Source organism: Danio rerio, chromosome 19 (assembly GCF_052040795.2).
Source record: "Danio rerio strain M-AB ecotype USA chromosome 19, GRCz13ab, whole genome shotgun sequence".
Lineage (NCBI taxonomy): Eukaryota > Metazoa > Chordata > Actinopteri > Cypriniformes > Danionidae > Danio > Danio rerio.
Genome location: NC_141039.2, coordinates 15,016,021 through 15,037,500, shown reverse-complemented (window position 1 = coordinate 15,037,500; position 21,480 = coordinate 15,016,021). Strand labels below are relative to the sequence as shown.

The following is a 21,480-nucleotide window of genomic DNA, read 5'->3' as shown; positions in this document are numbered from 1 at the left end:
TCTGGAATTGCTGATTTAAAATTAGCATATAGTGGCACACCAGAGGACATGATTTTCAGTGATAAAAATGTATCAATCTCAGTTAGGGCTGGGCTGATAAACGATATTATATCGAATGGTGAGAAAATGTGTTGATATCAATGATAAGCTCTGGACTTTTTTACTCTATATTGATCTAAGAGCTTTCCCAGAGATAGGTTGCAGCTGGAAGGGCATTCGCCAATCACATAGCAGAAATGTGCAACAATGCGAATCTAAAAGTGTGTTAATGTACCAAATTTCAGCCACGGAAAATATGCTATGCCATTTAATGGACCCTCCAATTTTTGTGGGTTCAGTCACTAGCTACGTTTCCAACCACTTACTTTTTTCTGTCAATTTTGCGTATGGATATAAAAATCAGTTGGAAAGATGCGCATAAAAAACATATGCGCATAACTGGAGGGCAAAACTTTTTATTCAATAAGAAAAGATGCTCATAAACTATGATGGAAACACTTTTACCAAACAAATTCCAGTATGAGCATAAAGAAAGTCATGTGATTTTGTTATAAGAGATATAGTGTGTGAATGAATAAACCAGCAGGCGGAACACACTGTAAAATGTGGTTTTGGTTATTGTAAAACCCTAAACCATTTTATTATCAGTGTTGTTATATTATCAATTACCTCCAGAATCAAGAGTGTCTGTGCTTCGCGTCTCACTCCTTCAAATGCCACAGCGCATTCATTGTGTGTCAGCATTGTCTTCTGAGCCACAAGTCATTTAATAAATGAAGAAAGATTCATGCAGCTTCTCCTACCACAGCATTTTTTTACTGTTGAGATTTGGAACCAGTAATCAGGAAGTGACTATTTTTTTTCTTTCTCTTTGACTCGTTGGATGGAAATGCTGCTTTATATGCACATCTAATAATTCAGTTTTGCGCATAAAATTAATTCGCTTTTTAGGATGGAAACATACAGTTGAAGTCAGAATTATTAGACCCCCTGTTTATTTTAAACCAATTTCTGTTTAATAGAGAGAAGATTTTTTCAGCACATTTCTAAACATAATAGTTTTAATAACTCATTTCTAATAACTGATTTATTTTATCTCGGTCATGATTACAGTAAATAATATTTGACTAGACACTTTTTAAGATGCTTCTATTCAGCTTAAAGTGACATTTAAAGGCTTATCTAGGTTAATTAGGTTAACTAGGCAGGTTAGGGTAATTAGGCAAGTTATTGTATAACGATGGTTTGTCCTGTAGACTATCGAGAAAAAAATTGCTTAAAGGACCTAATAAATTTGTCCTTTAAAATGTTGTTTAAAAAATTAAAAACAGCTTTTATTCTAGCTGAAATAAAACAAATAAGACTTTCTCCAGAAGAAAACATATCATCAGACATACTGTAAAAATTTCCTTGCCCTGTTAAACATAATTTGGGAAATAGAAAAAAAAAATCAAAGGAGGGATAATAATTCTGACTTCAACTGTAGCTATTGTTGGGGTTACTCTTTTAAATCTAGAAGCATTAACAGCTTATGTCAAAATATATTTCGATATCGTTCAATATGGAAAATAATTAATGAGATTACATTTTTGCCAAATTGCCCAGCCCTAATCCCAATGTTTTTCGAAATATATGGATGAAAATTAGTTCTCACTTACTAAAACAGCCAAAAAATAAGACCTGAGAGTTATTTTTTTTTATGAATTTTACATGTTTCTGTTTAATTTGTAAGAGATGCAATTTCTTGAATTATGCTTGAGATGATCACACCATAGGGCAGGTTTGAGATCTGGCTCAAAGAAAATATGACGTCTTGTCAACAACCCATGTATAATTTGATATATAGGAGAAATGTGAATACAAATCAAAATCATATCACATCATCTTTATTGTCACATCAGCAGCAAAGCACATGTACTATGAAGAGTGAAGCTTACCGTTAAAAGTCAGAATTATTAGCCCGTTAGAATTTTTTTCATCTTTTTAAAATATTTCCTAAATGATGTTTAACAGGCGACGCAGTGGCACAGTAGGTTGTGCTGTCGCTTCACAGCAAGAAGGTCGCTGGGTTGCGGGTTCGAGCCTCGGCTGGGTCAGTTGGCGCTTCTGTGTGGAGTTTGCATGTTCTACCTGCATTCGCGTGGGTTTCCTCCGGGTGCTCCGGTTTCCTCCACAGTCCAAAGACATGCGGTACAGGTGAATTGGGTAGGCTAAATTGTGTGTGTGTGTGTGTGTGTGTGTGTTTGTTTGTTTGTTTGTTTCCCAGAGATGGGTTGCTGCTGGAAGGGCATCAGCTGAGTAAAAATGTGCTGGATAAGTTGACGGTTCATTCCGCTATGGCAACCCCAGATTAATAAAGGGACTAAGCCGACAAGAAAGAGAATGAATGATGTTGAACAGAGCAAAGAAATTTTCACAGTATGTGTGATCATTTTTTTTTACTTCTGGAGAAAGTCTTATTTGTTTCATTTCGGCCAGAATAAAAGCAGTTTTTAATTTTTTAAAAAATATTTTAAGGACAATATTATTAGCCCCTTTAAGCTTTTTTTTTTCGATACTCCACAGAGCAAACCAGGGTTATACAATAACTCACCTAATTACCCTAACCTGCCTAGTTAATCTAATTAACCTAGTTAAGCCTTTAAATGTCCCTTTAAGCTGTATAGAAGTGTCTTGAAAAATATCTAGTCAAATATTATTTACTGTCATCATGGCAAAGATAAAATAAATCAGTTATTAGAAATGAGTTATTAAAACTATTATGTTTAGAAATGTGTTGAAAAAAATCTCTCAGTTAAACAGAAATTGGGGAAAAAAATAAACGGGGGCTAATAATTCAAGGCGGCTAATAATTTTGACTTCAACTGTAGGTGCTGGCTCTAGACTATGCAAAATACATTGACATACTCCAAAATCAAAACAATATACTAAATACTAATATAATAATGTTGACAATAAATATGTAGAATACATTATATACATGAAAGACAATAAATACGTAAAGAAAAACACATTACAGATAGACATAGTCAAAAAGGTGTACACATAGTTTGACTTATGGGGGATGATTGTAGGCAATATTGTTTTAATTAAGGATTTGGTTAAAAGCATAACCATGCCTTTAAAAGGCTGGCTTTCTTTGCTTTATTCACGGCCAAGTAAAGTTTCCAATAATGAACATGGCAACACGTTCAAATGAGCAAAGCACGGGGGCTGTGAAGTGGTGTTGTAGCAGAGGGAATTCCTGGCTTAGTCACACAGATCTGTCTGCCGCAGGGAAGACCTTATTCAACCTTGTCTGATATTTCCCATCAGCGCTGCTCATGTCCCTCATTTCATGCTCCCCATAGCTGGGCTGCATCCTCAAACGGATCCTGGAAATGGCGTGGGATTCATCAGGCTGGATAATGGGTATGGATACGGTTCAAGACTTTGATATTCGGCTCTCCTCATGTGCATCTGTTGCTTAATCTGGCTCCAAAACTCCAACTGAGCTGTCACCATGAGCCCAGAGCACTCGCCTGTTTGATCTTCTTCAATGAGTGCACCAAGAACATCAGGCTTGTCTTTTCTGGAAGTTCAGAACACAGTATTGGGGACTGACTGCTTACTGGAAGGTAGAAGCAAACAGACAAAGGCTGCTTTCTGCTTCTTAATTCAGGCTAGGCCAGCTCTGCTTTTAAAATGTGTCTCTTCACTTCTGGACAAACGACAATTTTTAACCATCTTCTGAGACATCCGAAGTCTGAAATCGCCTACTAAAGTAGGTACCATGTTTGAAATATAATTTACTACGCGACTACTAGAAACGTACACAAGGTTGATTTTTCTGATGAATCATCTGTTGAACTGCATCCCAATCATCACAAATACTGCAGAAGCCTATTGGAACCGACATGGACCCAAGATTCTCATAGAAATCAGTTAAGTTTAGTGAAGGACAAAATGGTTTGGGGTTAAATTCAGTATTGGGCGTTCAAGAAATCTGCAGCGTGGATCTCCTTTTCATGTTTTGGACTCCACATCAAAGTTGTTAAAAGCAAAGAAGGTCAATGTGCTCCAGGATTGGCCTGCCCAGTCACCAGACATGAACATTATTGAGCCTGTCTGGGGTAAGATGGAGTAGGAGGCATTGAAGATGATATAATCTTGATAAACTCTGATGAACTGAGTCCTGCAAGAATGCTTTCTTTGCCATTTCGGATGACTTTATGAATCGGTTATTTGAGTCACTGGAGAGATGTATGGATTCAAATAATTAAAAATCAAGGCATGATCATATTTTTTAAGAATCTTTGTTTCAACTTAAGGTGTTGAGTTTCACAATATATTCAACTAAAACTCAACATGTTGGAGTTGAAGCAAAGAAACTCAAGTTCACCAGCTGCCTTTAAAAATGTAAGTTTAACCAAGTGAAACATTTTACAGCTGGACTCTATGATTGTCACACTGAATCCTGATTCTAAACTGGCTGTGACAAAGGTGGATTGAACTTTCGTAGCAGACCAAGTAGAAAGTTCTGAATTGGTGTCGACCCCGACACTGGCAATAGAAATGTGGTATATACAGGTATCTTTGTATAGCATAACAAATGGATTCTACTTTAGCATTCACAGCATTCATGTATTGTATTTGTCTTAACATCCTTAATCCTTGTAATGAAAAACCTTTTTTTTATTCTGTCCAAGATGGTGCATGTTGTGTATCTGCAGTGTCATGGCCTCCTTCATATAAACATCCATGAAGTTCACAAAACTTAGGCCAGGGTTCTTTAATCTAGCTCTGGAGGAACCCTGCTGTAAGGTGTACAGTAGTGCAGTGGTCTCCATGATGGGCTATACTACCCAACAATGTGTGGATTGAGGTTTGCATTCTGTCCATCAAGTGGTTTATTATTATTATTATTATTATTAGTATGGTTTATTCGACTCCATCAAGTCGCCAGGGGTTTATTATAATTCTCTGGCGACATATTCAAATCTTATTACCTTATGTATCATGTACAGTACAATCATATTATACTTGTAGTTATAGTGCACAAAATTCTTAAAGGGTGTACGGAGTTTGGTAAAAACAGTGTTTTTCTACTACTGTTTTTCTAATGTACTATACCGTACATTATGGAATAAAATGCATTGTGTTATCATGTTTGAAAGAATTCCATCTATAAATAGTTTTTTTAAATGGTTTGAAGTCTTACCTGTAAGAATGATGTGAATGTTTTGTTTAAATTTTGTATCTGAAACTTTTTGTGCTGCCATTTTGGCCAGGAACCCCTGGTAAAAGAGATGCAATTCCCAGTGGGATATTCCTGGTAAAATAAAGGAATAAATAAATGTATGGTGCTCCTGTGAGGTTGTAGAAGTCCAAGAAAGCACATTTATTTATAATAAAATGCGCCTCAAGCAGCTCAGTGAAGTGAATAAAGGTCTACTTTAGTAAATCCATGCATTTTTGTAAGACAAATATCTATATTTAAGCCATTTTGTGAAACATCTGGCATCGTCTTTTCCTCCTTTCAGACTGTGAAGCACATGCGCAATTGAAATGAACGAGTAAGCACATTGACGAGAGACAGACAAAACAAAGTCCTGTCTATCTGATGGTGTTAATGCACAAAAAAATGCACCTCAACTGGACAAGACGACAACTGAGGTGTCAGAAGTTACACAAAAGTGTTTAAACGGTTTTAAATATGGATATTTTTTCTTAAAAAGATGCAGGAATTCAATATAGGAGACATTTTATCCTGTTGCCACATATCGTCACCTTGTAATTATAAGGTTCTATCTGTGTTCTAAATGATGTTGAGATATTGAGCTTCAAAGTTTTTGCATTCCATATAGCAAACAATATGTGTGCAACAGTTCTCTTTAACATAACAGAGACGCTAAATATACTCTAAATGTAAATTATCAAAATTCTCTTCTATTTGCAAGCTTGCAACACGGTAAATCCAGAGAGAACCTTCTAATTCTGAAAAGTCATTTTCCGCTTGGGATTATAAGGTTCTGTCTGGCAGATCATTTATTGAAGCATTAATTTTCAAGAAATACAATCACAAAAAATATATAAATTGGTGCTGTAATGACATGTTGATGCTTGAGAAAGTAAAATTTGCTTTCAGTAACATTTATTTCATGTTTTAGGATGAATATTTTTTCTTGTTCAAATTAAGCATAAGGCTGTGCTAAATATTTTGTCCAGTGCAGATGTTTACTTTATCTTATTAATATGGTCATATTTATAAAATGTTATGTTTTATATGAATTTTAAATTATATTTATTGAATTATATGCCCCATGAAATAAATTAAGTATTTGCCCTTTAAGGCTTAATATCAAATTTAAAGATTTTAAAAAGAAAATAGACAAAGAACAAATGAGTTTTATAAACTCCTAAAAAAGTTTCACTGACTATATATACACAAATAAAAATACTTTACATCTAATATTTATTTTTTATTTTTGTTTCTTTTTCATTTATTCATTCATTCATTCATTCATTCATTCATTTTCTTTTCGGCTTAGTCCCTTTATACAGGGTCGCCACAGCGAAATTAACCACCAACTTATCCAGCACTTTTTTACGCAGTGGATGCCCTTCCAGCCGCAACCCATTTCTGGGAAACCTATCTTTTTCAATAATGTAAAATTTGACATTTCATCTGAATGTCAAAAATGCTTCTAGATCATTACATTTACACACATCTCAATTTTGTGTGGTGCGGCATTATTTAGTCGACTCTGATTTTGTGTGATTTTTGTCTTTCTGGTCTTTTACCGCTGTCAATGGAGAAGTCCGGCGAAATGACAGAAAGCTGATCCTTATTGGTCCTTGTGCGTGCATTAAAATTCTGATTGGCTCACAGAAAGAACCTTATAGAGTCAAGCTAGAGTTCGACTTTGTAGATAAAACATTTTTTTTTTGTTTTTTTTTAAATAAAGTCTTAAAATGTAAACAACTCATAAAAAAAAACATCCCATGTAAATATCTTGTCATTTAATAAGAAAATGTGAATAACTCAATTTTGACAAAAATGTCAGATAGAACTTTATAATTCTAAGGTGGGGATATGGCAATTTCTATTATGAATAATGGGCTTTATTATACTTCCTTTGGACTGCTGATTAAATACAAGTGAGCAGAACATTGCTATTGTAAATCTGCAAAAGCTCACAATGTTTAAAATAACTCTGATTTGATTTGTCGGAAATAAAAAAGGAGGCCTTAAGGGTGAGTAAATCATATTTTTTATTTCTGGGCTGAACTAACCCTTTAACTCCCAAATGCCTTGAACTGCTACTTCAGGTTTGTTTTCTTAAGGTCGCAGGATTCTAGACCTCAAGGGTGTGGTTGGCTAGAAATGTAGCATCTACTTCTAGAAATGATTAGAATATGTTGGAATTTGATTTTTCGGATCCAACCTGACCTACTTTAAGCATAGTGGTTCTGTTTTTACCTGTTGTCAGTGTAGTTTAAGCTGGAGCTTTGAGGTCCTTCTTCAGTTGTGGCTTAAATGTTGAAGACCTTCCTGTTCATCTGGAGTGAGAGGCACAGTTCTGGCCTGATTCTTTAATTACTATAGGTATCTTGTTACCTCTTTTTGGAGAGAAAAGTGCAGATGTGGACCTGGATCCGCTAAAGGGTGTGAGTTTTATAGGCCTGTAGTATTTCAGCATGACATCACTTCCTAGTCTTATTGCTTTTGAGGCCTCATTTGCAGTACTAGGTGTTAAGGACATACCAGCTTTGAGGAAACCAGTATAAAACTGCACATTTACAGGTCCAACGTTAGAAACCTGTTTGGAAACAGTTATTGCATGTCTTATTTGTGTTTGTTTTGAAATAAACCTTCAACCTCATTAACTGAGCACTTAGCAAGTCTCATTTAACTTGATGACTCTATACTTTTTCGTCAGCTCCTCACTGTCTGTTGCAATCTTCTGACATCGCACATTCTCTGCCATCTGTATCTGGGCCAGCAGTGCATTCTTGGTTTGCTCTTGGCGTTCTCTCTGTTTAATTGAAGCTAGCGCAGAGACTGACACTCCAGCTGCACACACCTCCTGCTGGAGCGTTACATAACCAAACCACAAGTGACTGTCAGAAGCTTGGATTGTTGTCCAGATCTTTCCATTTTAACACTTATGTTTAGTTTCTCCCTTTGCTTTTCGCTGACACACACGCTGGCTAGCAGCATGCATTTTTGCAGCTCTGACAGGTCTAATCATGGTCCCGTTGGAGGGGTGTGTGAGAAGAGAGATGAAAGACTGCAATGGGCCTCTGTTGTCCTCAGAGAGTTCATACATTAGGTGGGACGCCATCTTTCTTCTGTCTAGGATTTTCTCTGGTCCGTTTTTTTAAAGATGCTAGAAGCCATAGTCATTAGCCTCCTTGTTAGAGCAACCAACTCCCATGCAAAGAGCCGACAGTTCGATCCCAGCTTGGAGTGGGTTGAGTGGTGTAGGACCAGCAGGGTTACATTGGTGCTGTGACCCGAATAGGAGTAAGGTTTGGGTGAGCGTAGCGGAGACCAGCCAGTAAAGTGCTGTGTGGGTAAACCTCACTCCTGGGACCTCAAAAGGTGCTCTATTGACATACGCTAGATGCCATGGTCTTCCTCCTTGTAAGAGCAACCGATTTCCATGCAAAGAGTCGTCGGTTTGATCCCAGCTCGGAGCAGGTTGGGTTGTGTAAGACTGGCGGGGTTACACCAGCAGTACACTTCCACAATAATTAGGGACCAAGCACTAAAACGGTGGGTTGGCCCTATTGGAATAGCTCTGTTTATTTTTCTTCTTCTTCTTCTTCTTCTTCTTTTTCTTCTTCTTCTTCTTCTGCTTTCACAGAGTGAATTGCGATTTTGAGGGTCTAAACATGCCCAAAAACTCACAAGACTTTGCACATTTATGTTTGTTAAAGGTTTCAGAAGTGGGTGTGGCAAAATGCCTCGACAGCGCCACCTATGCACATTTGACGCACAATCACGCACACATACGAAAATTGGCACACACCTCAAACATGCCAAAGCCTACAAAAAAGTTTCTTGGAGCAAAAACCAACAGAAAGTCAGTTTTAACTTCCTGCGCCGAAAATTGGTAATTTTGCCATTTCCAGGCGTTGTATTTTAACAAACTCCTCCTAGGGCTTTTATCCGATCAACACCCTAATTAGGTTTTGTCATCTAAAAGCCTTGGCGATGTTAAATTGCGAAATTCTACAGTTTTCGTCGAAGGGAGTGTCCGTGACAGCCTCGTAAACTTTGACGATTCACCACAAAACAAGAAGTTATTATAACTCAGGCATGCATTATCCAATCTGCCTCAGAATTCACACGTTTTATAAGAGTCCTGACCTGAACACATTTACATGCTGATATCCAGTTACAGTTATAGCGCCACCTGCTGACAACAGGAAAAAAAATGTTTTACATCGTAACAAACTCCTCCCACAATTTTTATCGTATCAGCACCAATTTTGGGTGGTGTCATCTGAAAGCTCTAGCTTTGATATATTGTGAAGATCTAGAGTTTTCGCTGAATGGCGTGTCCATGGTGACCTGAAAACCGTAGTGCTTTGCCATGGAACAAGAAGGTCTTATAACTCAGCCACACAATGTCCAATCTGCCTGAAACTTCACAATCTGCCTGAAACTTCACATGGTTGATAAAATTCCTCTCCTGAATACATCTACATGCCAATATTGAGTCACAGTCATAGTGACACTTGCTGACAGGTGGAAGTTTGCCATAAATCTGTGATTTTTCTCAAGTTTTTTTTTTTGTATATCAGCTTAAAAATTATTGTCCGCTGTTCCCTGTCATCCTGAGCCCACCGGGCAGCGGTGAGCCCGGGTGCGAGGTCCCTTTCATTGCTGCTTGCAGCTTTAAGTTCTATTTGTTACTTATTGACCTTATTCTCCGCCAACGAGTGAGCGCTGCCATTTGAATCTTTTTGGCTTGAGACTTCCGGTCTCATTCACTTCCATTCATTTTTAGACATTAAAAACTGCTCGTTACGCGGCTTGATGTTGCAATTTGATTTTTTCTTTTTATATTATTCTACTTGGTCTGTATAGTCATGCAAACATTTGTTTGTAGAGCAAGTATTTTGACCGTTTTCTGCCGTTTATTATTCCTAGTCATTTCTCCCATAGGCGACTGAATCGGAAGTTCTAAGACAATCGCGAAAACAGGCGCACTTCCGCATTTTAGAATAAGGTAGATAGCAGGGGAGTTCTCGAGATCCACCCAAGCCCGAACTCCCCTCTCACCCTTGAAACAGGATGGAGCCCGCTTGAAGATCTTTTGAGCTCTGGGCTCTCTCCCGGGACGCTTTATTGTTAATCATCAGATAAGAGTGAACTTCTAAATTACAATGCCAAACTTAAAAAAAAAAAAGGCAGGATGAACCACATCTGTGAATGTGCTGATGATGTAATCCTTTCTGCAAAACAGAGTGCTTAGAGGTATGCAATTACATAATTTGACAAACAGGTGGGACATTCTATCATAATGTTTTGATTGGAACATTTTTGGTCCTAAAGCTAACAGAATACATATAAAAATGTTGGACCACTTAACTTAATGACTTTCAACCAGAATAATCAAAAAGACAATTACCTATTGCACCTTTAGGAATATATAACCTGTCACACTTCTGTAATAAGCTTCATCTGAAGATGCAGCAAACAGTGCAGAGCAAATCTTTGTTTTAAAATGAAGTAAAGTTCAAGTTGAGCTGGTTTCTTCTGTGCAGGAGACAGCGGGTAGAGAGCAGTAAACACTAGTTAGGGAACAGATTCTGCATTATAGTCCATCTGTGACATTCCTACTTACAAGTTGACGAATCATAGAAACAATGTCAGGTGCATTCAAGCCACTTTTGTTGGCATAAGATGCCGTTGTACGGTACCTACTTTTGATAAATTACAAGGAAGTTCAGCAGGGTTTGCTTATAGTAAATGGACAGCAAAGAATTCGACTAGTTTATACAGAGTTTCTTTAAATTGAGTTTTTACATGTTTCCCTATTTTTATGCTCATTTGAGTATATTGTTTAAAAATACTTAATGAAAACACCAAGATGTGCATACGTTGTAAAAAAATGTGCAACAATATATGCACACAATTGAGTTTTGTATAAACCCTTTAATGTTTTGTAAATAAATGTGCATAAACTATGATAACAAATATTTATGAAATAAATTCCAGCACATGCATAAAAAAGATTTTGTTTTAACACCTTCATGAAACTCTCTTATAATAAACTGGATATCTTATTCTTGGGTGTTAAACAACAGAGACATGCAAAATGTGCATTGTGCAGAGTTGGGGGGTCCTGAGGACTAGGATTGGGAAGCGCTGTTTTAAAGTGAGTGATTGGTTGTGGGCATCCTTCTTAGAGACCTTCTTAAAGCTCAACTAAAGTTGCACAAGTTATGGATCTTATAACACAGCCCTGAAACGTCTTGAACTAAATCCCAGCTACACACCCTTTAACTACATCACCAGTAAACAATCTGGAACTAAAGCATAATGCATGGATATGATGAAATGTGCGTGATCTTCAATGTGAATTTGGACGGATGATACAGAAATGATTTAGAAGTTGGGAAAAGTGGACGCAGTTTATCATAAAGTTGTTGAAAAGCAATGCAAAATAATTACAACAACTACGCCTAAATGTCTGATAGCAACAAAAAGTGCAAAACTTGCAAATATACATGTTGCTCAGCTATGGTTCTGTTTTCGCACCGTGGTGTAATTTCTGTAATTTCAAGATGTCCGCACATCATGTTCTATTTGGAGTTCTTGGAACATGAATTTGAGTGTTTCAGTGCCAACATCATCAACGCCTAAATTTGTCTATAGTAGTCCAATGGTACAAGTTGTTGCTCTCCAAACATGTTGTCATCATAATTATGAATTCTACTTGGATGTGAAAAGTATGTTTTTAGAAATCTCGTAAATACGGCAATTACGATATGACATGCACCTTTGCATGATCAAACACACTTGGACAAGTTAACCAAGGACAAAGTTGCTACATTTTTGAGGTAGTGTGTTTTATTATTATGTAGTGGCTAAAAGGTATAGAAGGTGCCTAGTTTTCGCCCTGGTAAAAGCTTCCACTAGGCCAGTGGTGTTCATACTCATTCCTGCAGAGTTTAGCTTCAACTCAGCAGACCTGTCTGGATATTTCCATGCATGGCAAGACCTTGGCTGTCTCCAAAAGCTCTAAAATGTTGCCTTTGGAAACAACATTTCATGCCGGGAAGGCATCAAGGCATATCCCAATCCAAATTCTGCTTCACTTACTGTCCCTGGAGGTTCTTACTTCTGATCGTATTCTAAAGGCTACAGATTTGTATCCTTCAATGTATTTAATATCCCTCAATCCTGTTCCTTTTCTGGCAGTTGAGCTAAAGAAATAATAAAGATAATGGCATTGCAAAGGTTCACTTAGGTGTCATTTTGTGTGTAAACCTTTATTTTTTTGACCTCTTTTACTCTTTTGAAGGCATTTCTTGTGAGAAGTCGGTATTGTAGTTAGCCAATATTCTCTCTATTTTCTATCTCTCTCTATTTTGCTGTGAATGATTAAATCGCTATGCAGAAATCTGCCTGAAATCAGTTCTACTAATTAAAAGTGCCTTTGTTAACAAATGCTGCCAATAGAGTCAATGCTAGGACAGCAAGGCAGCAGCCCAAGCTTGTTTTTCAGGTGAGATGAACAAATAACAAATGTAAAGGGTTGAACACTGCTGCACTATGGTCAGAATCACTAAAGTTCTTTAGAAAGTTGAGATGGTGACAATTACAACTCAATTTTCAGGGCTGGATGAGATTCATTGGGAAATATGTAAATGATTTCAAATGCAAATATAAAAAGAAAAATAACTTTAAGTGTTTCAACAAACAGTCTGCAAAGAAAACATGTAAAACATTGACAATATAAAAAGTTGTTAACCCAAGAATAGATATGAGAGTAAGAGCGAGAGGCTACAATGTACTAAATAATTAGGCCTTGTGTGAAAATATTCCCCAAGTGCAAAGAGAGAATTTTTTTCAAAAGATTCTTAAACATAACAGTTTTAATGACTCTTTTCAAATATTTTTTTTTGTCTTTGCCATTATGACAGTACATCATATTTTACTATTATTAAACAAGATTCTAGTTTCCAGCAGCGCAATTTAAATGCTTAAATAGGTTAATTTAATAATTTAATAATTAATGTTTAATTATTCCAGTCAAACTAATTGAAATAAGACTTCATCAGGAAGAAAAATTGTAAGATGAAATACAGTCATGAAACTTTCCTCTGTTCATGGAAAATATTTTTAAAATAATTAAAAGGGGGGCTATTTATTAATCAGAGGGGGCTATTTACTTCACCTATTGTGTATATGTAAATTTCTGTTTAGTTTATGCACTAAATATTTCGTTTCCTTCAGCTTACACTCTAAAAAAAATAGCTCAAGAGGTCTGTTACCACTACATAGTTTAATACATTGTTGTAACTTAAAATTTCTCTCTCCATAACAGGAAAATATTGATAATCACATCAACTTAAAAATACTGCTAATTTAAAGGTAAATATATCTGTCTATTAGTTTAAACCAATATTCAACTTGCAGCAACTCAAAGAATTTGGGTTGATAATTAAGTTTTTTTTTCACTCTAATGCATTTGTTCTGTATTTTTTAGTCCTCACACTGATGTTTTTTGTTATTTTTGATACTGTTGACATGGGACAGTACAGGTTTTTGTTTTGTAAATCAATATAAATCTGTGGTTTAATCCAAATTAAAAAAAATACTGAAAAACAAAATAATAATAATAATAGTAGTACATTTTATTTAAAGGTGCCTTTCTGGCAACTCAAGAACACCGTACAATAAACAAAAGCAAGTAAACAACAAGAGAAATAATAAAATATAAACAGCAATAGTGCAGATAAAATTAATTAAGAATTAAAAGCCATCTTAAATAAGTGGGTTTTGAGTCTTGATTTGAATAGTGTGAGGGAGTCAATGTTTCTGACGGCAGGTGGTAGTAAGGTCCAAAGCCGGGGAGCAGAGCGGCTAAATGCTCTTTTGCCCATAGACGATAGACGAGCAGAGGGAACAGACAAGTGGAGGAAGGCAGAAGATCGCAGAGTGCAAGAAGGAACAGAAATGTTGATGAAGGCAGACAAATATGGAGGGGCGAGATTGTGGATGTCTTTGAATGTTTACATCAAGATTTTAAAATCAATTTGAAAATAAACAGGTAACCAATGAAGCTGCTGCAGGACAGGGGTGATGTATTGAGAAGGAGTTCTGGTGATGATACGAGCAGCTGAGTTCTGTACCAACTGAAGCTTATGGAGGGATTTATGAGTGAGACCAAAGAGAAGGGAGTTGCAGTAATCTAAACGAGATGTGACAAGGCTATGGACGAGAACAGCAGTGGCGTGAGGGGTAAGAGAAGAGCGGAGATGGTTAATGTTGCGTAGGTGGAAGTAAGCAGACAGGGTGATGTTATGGATGAGAGAATCAAAAGATAGGGTGCTATTGAGGATGACACCCAGACTCCTATATGTTTGAGGGATAAATGGAACAGTCGACAATTGAAAGAGAAAGACTGTCAGTTTTGGAGAGTGTTGATTTGGTCTCAACAAGCAAAACTAAATGTTGTGAAATGTATTTCTTACAAGCAACCAAATGAACAGTAAATTTAAAAATAAACAAACAAACAAAAATTCAGCTACTTAATTTATTTGATGTTCTAAACTTGAAAACTTAATTGTTTAAAATTTTAAAGAGTAAAACAAAATTTTTTGAGTACGCGACTTAAAAAATGGAGTTTGCGCTATGTAAAAATGCCTCTGATTAAAAAGGAAAAGGTCATTTGGCTAACATAATAAAATTTGTTATCTGAACTTATTTTTGTTAGATGTTGTTGTAGCTTGAATATATTGATGGAAACTGTTGCGTTATTTATTTATTTTTGGTCTGAACAATATCAGGGGTCGCCACAGCGGAATGAACCGCCAACTTATCCAGCATATGTTTTACACTGGATGCCCTTCCAGCTGCAACCCAGTATTGGGAAACACCCATTCACACTCATTCACGCACCTACACTATGACCAATATAGTTTATTTAATTCACCTGTACCGCATGTATTTGGACTATAGGGGAAACCAGAGCACTCGGGGGAAACCCACGCAAACACAGGGAGAACATGCAAACCCCACAGAGAAATGCCAACTGAACTGACCCAGCCAGGACTCGAACCAGCGACCTTATTGCTGTGAAACGATAGTGCTAACCACTAGGGGTGTCAAAATTAATTGTTTCTTTGGTGAACCGCGATGCAGACGCGGACAATTCGGTATCGGTCCAGTAATAATCATAACCGGTTATTATGTACTGACGTCATTTATCTCCTATGCTCTCTGTCGCGAGGGAGGTGAGCGTGAGTATTTACAACACTCAGCCAACTCAGGGCCGGTCCGTGGCATAGGCACCATAGGCAAATGCTAGGGTGCTGTATATCCAGGAGGGCGCCAGAAATGAGTGCGGTTCAGTTGGTTTTGTTTTCGATATTCTTGACACACATTCAGTTACAGACGGCATTAACTCAAAAACCTCTTACCCTAAAAAGATCTAAAGTGTGTTTCCAACAAAAAGACAAAGCTGGTTATGTTTCACAGCTATCTTTCTTTTTTCGCTCCACACTACGAGCACTGCTTCGTTTAAGCCCTCGCAATATGTAGGACCGTCGGAAAAGTGCTTATTTTTTTCGGGTTTTTTTCGTTTTTCTGCTCCGCTCTTCGCAAGCTCTCTCTGTCGCGAGGGCTTAAGTGTGTGTGCGTGTGTGTGTGTGTGTGTGTGTTTGTTTCTTTGCTGCTGTCTATGTTTGTGTTTGAATGAGAGACAGTGTGGTGCTGTGTCTCTGTGTGTTTATACAGACAGCTTGTTATAGCCTCTCCTCTAAAATATAACACTGTATATGGAAAGCATCGTCAATGCACAGTGATGCACCGAAATATCGAATTGAACCGAATCGAAGGCATGATAATCGTAACCGAACCGAACCGTGAGACCAGTATACTGTAGGTTCACACCTCTACTAACCACTGAGCCACCACGTCACCTCAAAAAATTCAGTAAATATATTTTTGGTACTGTTCCTTAAATGTTTCTTCACTATTTCGCATTTTTATTTTTCATTTAAGTACTCATATGGTTACCCAAATCCATACCTGAAAGCCTGACACATGATTTTTCTTTCTTTTTTTTTTCTTGGAATGTTACTGCGATTGGTTTACTTATTGCCTACACAACACACTCTTGTCAAAGTGAACTGGCTGATGATGGTTTCTCACACCCAGTCAATACACCATAATTGCTTCAGCATTTGGAATAGCTGGGATTTGCAGAATCTGGTGTTTGGGGTTTATTTGGATAAATCGGCCAGAGGCTGTGAGATGGGTAGACCTTCACCGGAGACAGCTGGGCCGCAGACCTGCTGTGACTTCAGTGTGTACACAAACACGCGCTCTCTGTTGTGGAGACTTTCAATATTTTACACTCAATGTACCCTGAATGGGAACACTAACGAAACCTTGAAAATCTGCGTCATTTCAACTGTTGCAGCAACTGGCAAAACAGGAGAGAGTGAATCAGGTGAACAATGGAACGATTCTGAACATGAATAATTGCAATAGGATAAATGCTAATGAAAGGGACCTGTGCTGTCCGTCTACATTAAAAACAAGAACAGCCAACAGCGAAACGAGCAAAGGAAGAATAACAGAACAAAATAGAGTTCACTGCTCACGCAAGAGAGAAAAGAGATGGGAGTTCCCATTGGGTTGTGTTTACATTCCAGCCGGTTGTGTCGTATTTTCCATGAGGTTCACCCGAGGATAATTGGGGGCGCAATGGGTTGCAGATGTTGGTTACACCTTTATCCTATGGGCCCCTGGGTGCCCGCTCTGCTTTTGTCACTGGACTCCACCAAGCTCTGAGCTTCAGAGGGTTTAACTGACATGTCCTTCATTAACTCCCATGCAGTCCATTCTGCAGTGTGATGACATACAGTTGAAGTCAGAATTATTGGCCCCCCTGTTTATTTTTTCCCCCAAATTTCCCTTAAGATTTTTTCACCACATTTCTAAACGTAATAGTTTTAATAACTGATTTCTTATATCTTCGCCATGATGACAGCAAATAATATTTTACTAGATTTTTTTAGAACACTAGTATTCAGTTTAAAGTGACATTTAAATGCTTAACTAGGTTAATTAGGTTAACTAGGTAGGTTAAGGTAATTAGGCAAGTTATAGTATAACGATGGTTTGGTCTATAGACTCTCGGAAAACATATAGCTTAAAGGGGCTAATAATTTTGACCTTTAAATGGTCTTTAAAAAATTAAAAACTGCTTTTTTTCTAGTCTAAATAAAACAAATAAAATTTTCTCCAGAAGAAAAAAAATTATCAGACATACTGTGAAAATTTTCTTGCTCTCTTAAACATAATTTGGGAAATATTAAAAAAGGAAAAAAAAAAATCAAAGGAGGGCTAGTAATTCTGCCTTCATCTGTGCATCACAGTTTTTAATAAAATGTAATACTATTCACTATTGAAGACTCAACCACCCAAACACACAACTGCTCCTTACTTCACAATACCACACGGAACCATTTAATAAAGGAGTATTCCAACCAGTTGTGAAATTGTGATTCAAGGAGGTCTGTTATTTACACTTTAATTTGACTGAAGCATATCTGTGTCCTGCCTGGAACAAATGAAGCTTGACGTGAGAGTCACTTAAATTCCTCAAGCAGTTAAATCTTTGACTTACTTTAAAACTCTTGACCCTCTAAAACCTTAATTTGCTATTATGATTCCATTTTTCTTTTTCCTCTGTTGTTTTAAATGGCTACACATTGTCGATTTTGTTGACTTTGAATTAAATTTTCCAAAAATAGCCCAAACTTACAAGTATAGTTACCGATTCTTTTATTTCAGAGCTGGAAGTGTTCATTTTATGCTGGGTGTTAACCATCTTAAACCCTTAGGCATGCCATATGCAAATGATGTGTCCTTAGTAGCCCCATGAAATAATCAACACACAGGTGAAGTCAATATCCAGTTAAAGTTGAATTCTTTTTATGTTTTTTACCCAATTTCTGTTTAACAGAGAGAATATTTTTTCAACACATTTCCAAACGTAATAGTTTTAATTTCAAATTTTTTATAATAGTCGTCACGGTAGTGCAGTGGGTAGCATAATCGCCTCACAGCAAGAAGGTTGCTGGTTCGAGCCCCAGCTGGTCAGTTGGCATTTATGTGTGGAGTTTGCATGTACTCACTGTGTTCCTGTGGGTTTCCTCTGGGTGCTCCGGTTTCCCCCGCAGTCCAAAGACTTGCGCTATAGGTGAATTAGGTAAGCTAAACTGGCCGGAGTGTATGTGTATGAATGAGTGTGTATAAATGTTTCCTAGTGATAGGTTGCAGCGGAAAGATCATCCACTGCATAAAACATATGCTGGATAAGTTGGCGGTTCATTCCGCTGTGGCCACCCCTGATTATTAAAGCGACCAAGCTAAAAAAGAAAAAGAATGAACGAATTGCTAATTATTTCATTGATCTTTGCCAATGTGACAGGACATAATGTTTTATTAAATATTTTTCCAGACACTAGTATTCAGCTTAAAGTACAGTTTAAAGGCTTAACTAAGTAATAAGGCAAGTCATTGTATATACAAATGGTTTGTTCTGTAGCCAATAAAAGAAAGAATATTGCTTAAGGGGGCTAATAATATTGACTTTATTTTTTATTCTAGCTGAAATAAAACAAATAAAAAAAAATTATAGAAAATACTGTGAAGATCCCCTTAAGCTGTTGAGAAATATTTGAAAAAAGATCAAATGTTGCACAGAAGGGCTAACAATTTTGCCCTCAACCTAATATGTTTACTATTTTTTAATGTAAAAGTGTGTTAGTGGGTGTAATATGAGAGACACTGACAACGGAGGATCCACATGCAGTTTTTTAAGAGAATGGTCAGGCAGGCAACAGGGTCAAACAGATACATACAGGGGATCTAGTGTTTTGGTCAAATACCAGGCGAATGGTCAGTACAGGCGACAAACAATGTAAACAAACAGAACAAAGCGAGGGTCAATCACGGCAAGGCAAAGGAAATGCATCGTAATGTCATAATACAGTTAAACAAGACTCAGTAACTGGGGTGCGTTTCTGTCCTGCTTTTAAAGCACATGTAATCAGTTCTGAACAGCTTCGGCTATGTCTATTAGCGATCAGCAGAAAACTGGAACAGGTGTGAGCGTATGGTGCATGACAGTATTTGTAGTCTATATGGTGACAGATCTGTAGTCCTAAGAGAAAGTGAATGACTCCGAGCGATCTATAAGCCTGGATCGCTGGTGACTGTGACAGCGGGATAAAAGTGTGTATTGAATTGACATATTGCTGCAGTTATGAAAGTTCTATTATTAATTTAAACTCTTTAGGTTTACACACTGTAAGGTTTACACGGACACTGCTTCTACAAAATTCATTCATAGAAAGAACAGCCAGAAAGGGGAAACTGATAGATTTGTGCCGAATATTAGCATCATTGACCCATAAAAATCTACAGTATGTCAGTATGATATATAACTGTCAGTATGTTTGTTTTCTTTTTATACTGTTTCTATTCTAGTTCGCAGTTAAGTGAAAAAAAGAAATACATTCATTCATTTATTTTCTTGTCGGTTTAGTCCTTTTATTGATCTGGGGTCACCACAGTGGAATGAACCGCCAACTTATCCAGCAAGTTCTTATGCAGTGGATGCCCTTCCAGCCACAACCCATCTCTGGGAAACATCCACACACACATTCACACACACATTCATACACTACAGACAATTTAGCCTACCCAATTCACCTGTTCTGCATGTCTTTGGACTGTGGGGGAAACCGGAGCACCCGGAGGAAACCCACGCGAACACAGGGAGAACATGCAAACTCCACACAGAAACACCAACTGAGCCGAGGCTCGAACCAGCAACCCAGCGACGTGTGAGGTGACAGCACTACCTACTGCGCCACTGCTTTGCCCAAAAATAAATACACTGAAATGCAAATCAAAGTATAAATGGCAGAAGTGAACAAATTGATTTTTCCTACTCGCAAATAATAATCCAACACCAAATATAAAAGCGCTATAACGTTTTCACCGATGACTAAATCTCTAAAAGACAGACGAAAACATCAGTGACATGGGCTTAAGGGATATAAATGACTGAAAAACAGCTGCGGGTGAAGTATATTAATCGCAAGTGCTCAGTTTGTGATCACATCTGTTTTGTTCTATTGATATGTCATTTCAAATATTTGTAGCTTAAAGCAGATGGAAATATGATTGCTATTAGTTTGACTACTACAGCGAAGGCTTCAACGAAGCAGTGCTTATAATATCGAGCGAAAAAAAAAAGACAGCTGGGAAACAGAAGCCCCTTTAACACAGTGATACTGGTAAATATATGTGAAATTTCCGGAACGACTTTACCGGTAAATTCAAAAAAGTGCTGTTCACACAGGCGAGGACGTTACAGATTTTTTCCCGAAAGCACCATTCCCACATCCATTCCAAAATACTGGTAAATTCTGATATCATTAACCAGAAATGAGCTCTAAACGGCTGCGCTTTTATTTGTAAACCTTTAACTACATAACATACTCTGTGGATGATCAGTATTGTGAACAACTTCGATGAAAACATAAAGAGAAACACTTTCGCATGTCGAAATGTACATGATATGTGTGTGTGCTGGCGCTCACGGGCTGTTTTCTGGGCACACGCAAAGCTTGAAGGTAAACAAACAACGGCTTATCAAAAGCATCTTGTCGATAATTATTCACACGGTTGGCATAAAGATTAACATATAGACGTGCATGCGCTCTTTCCGACAATCTTCCTTCACATAGAGCAGCATTCCGGCAAATTACCAGTAATGTTACAACTTCTTTCAGAAAAATAGCCAGAACGAATTTACCGGTATTTTCAAAAAGGGCCTGTTCACACATACACACCTTTCTGGAAAATTGCCGGTAATTTTCCAGATTGGTCTGTATGTGTGAAAGGGGCTATAACCTGTTTTGTTTAAATCTTTTAGGGTAAGAGGTGTGCAAGTTGTTGCCATCTATGGCTATGTCAGAAATATCGAAAACAAAACCAACTTATCTCAGCTCCTTTAGCCCCCCTCACAGAGCTTGATCCGTGCTGGCATTTCTCCCCTTTGGTTTTTGGTTTTGAAAAGGGAAAAAATTCAACCACCCTGTCGGAACTTTTTTTGGCTTGTATCCCTCTCTCGAAAGCTTGAAAGGCCTCCTGCGCGTAGCTACAGTTGCTAAGCCATGATTGGTGTATGGCGTTTTTTGGGTGTGGCTTAGCGAAGGGTCTATTGA

At 37.4% G+C, this 21,480-nt stretch overlaps 1 long non-coding RNA gene across 1 annotated transcript; it reads left to right on the top strand.

Annotated features, from left to right (window-relative positions):
• Positions 1–12,448: 12,448 nt before the first annotated feature.
• Positions 12,449–20,496, top strand: LOC141379042 (uncharacterized). Its single transcript, XR_015516620.1, has 3 exons — positions 12,449–17,419; positions 17,714–18,274; positions 19,432–20,496. It is a non-coding gene; the product is annotated as an uncharacterized LOC141379042 (long non-coding RNA).
• The last annotated feature ends 984 nt before the right edge of the window (positions 20,497–21,480 follow it).